This window comes from Asparagus officinalis, chromosome 7, assembly GCF_001876935.1.
Source record: "Asparagus officinalis chromosome 7, Aspof.V1, whole genome shotgun sequence".
In the NCBI taxonomy this organism is placed as follows: domain Eukaryota; kingdom Viridiplantae; phylum Streptophyta; class Magnoliopsida; order Asparagales; family Asparagaceae; genus Asparagus; species Asparagus officinalis.
Window position 1 is genome coordinate 92,598,150 of NC_033800.1, and position 1,742 is coordinate 92,599,891.

The following is a 1,742-nucleotide window of genomic DNA, read 5'->3' on the forward strand; positions in this document are numbered from 1 at the left end:
TGGTGTGTTGCATTGACAAATTTTAATTACACATTTATTATCACAATACCCTATTCAACCCCCCCCCCCCTGAGCCGGCCTAGGGGTAGGGTCACCAGGGCTACAGCCCAGGGCCCACAACTGAGGGGGGCACTAGGGGTGGGTGAGGAAACTATGGGGTGAACTAATAAACAAAAAAAACCACAATTACAACTCACATCAAGTTGTCAGAGGCTCTTAGTCTTCTTCAGTCTTCACCCCTACCCCTAGCCCCTAGGCCGGCTGGTTAATTTCCCAGAATCCCAATTGGCCAATTCCCATCAAGGCATCAACCCACCCCACCGCCTCTTCTTCACCTCATCTCTTCCTTTACTAAATTCTCCTCTCTCTCTCTCTCTCTCTCTCTCCAAATTCTGCTGTTATATTCTTCCCAAATTCCCCAACTAACCGCAGATGCTTCGGCTTCCAAATGTTGAAGAGATTTTATGCTATTGTAAACTAATACTCCACTGTATGCGATACGTACATGATACGGTACATATTTGTTTGTTGAACTTACATAGTTTGATTGCAATAGAATGTTGTTGTCTAAAGTTTTTTTTTTTTTTAGTCAATTGTTGTTTCAGTATCTTTACCCAAGAATTCTAGAACAAAATAACACACATCTATTTCTTATTCTCCCTAATCCATGATTAGTGACACTGAGAACGTGCCAATAGGTTTTTCCCCACAAAATTTGGTAGTTTTCTTCAAAATTTTCAAAATTGCCCCTTAAATGAGTTGAAAGAGCTATAAGCATTGAGGCGTAGTCAGTGGTTTTTTAAAAATTTGACACGCATGATCAAAGTTGAGGCTTTTCTTAAATATAGTAATAGGTATCTTGTTCCCTGATCAAAGTTGAGGCTTTTCTTAAGTTATTTATTACCTATTAGATTAAATCAGTTGGGTTTTGCTTATGTTATTCAATTGTGTATGAGCTCTGAAATGTTGAACTTCCTTTGATAACTCATTAACTCTTGATTTTATGGTTCAGTATTTAATCTAAACTTTTGTATCAGGATGCTCTTGATTAAGCCCCAACTCTGACCTCGTGGGGTTCGACTGGACTGATAGGCAACAACTTTCTTTGAAGGTACTTTTTTTTACAATAACATATAGAATTTAGATGTATAAATTTTGTAAATTGTAAATTTGTAATACATATCTTTTTAACTTTTTCTTATTTATTATTTGATTCAACAGAAACATTGGCTGGGATTCTTGATCTTTATAATTGGAAGTTTCAAGTGGAAGAACATATGCTCAAAATCCAGGTTTTATTGTTCTTTGTTCTTTGTTAAGTGTTTATTATAAAAATTAAAAAATGTTTCCTAAGAAACAACTTTCCGGAAATCTCAAGAGACAAAAAAAGAAAAAAAATGATGAAATTGCTCAAAGTTTAAGAGGATCTTTGAATAAATATTTTGTTAAACAAACCAATGCTTCACTTGAAAATTTAGACGAAGATGATTTACCAAATGAATATGAACACCCAATATTGGAAGAATTAGTAGAAAATGAGAATGATGTGAATGAAGAAATTGGTGATCTAGATGAAAATGAAAATAGTGATGAACCTTTCCTTGATGAAAATGAAAATATTGATGAACCTTGCCATGAAAATGAAAATAGTGATGAACCTTTCCTTGATGAAAATGAAAATATTGATGAACCTTGCCATGAAAATGAAAATAGTGATGAACCTTTCCTTGATGAAAATGAAA

The 1,742-nt window shown here is 34.6% G+C and overlaps 1 long non-coding RNA gene across 1 annotated transcript; it reads left to right on the forward strand.

Annotated features, from left to right (window-relative positions):
• Window positions 281-1,472, forward strand: LOC109849541. Its single transcript, XR_002249157.1, has 3 exons — window positions 281-513; window positions 1,038-1,111; window positions 1,222-1,472. It is a non-coding gene; the product is annotated as an uncharacterized LOC109849541 (long non-coding RNA).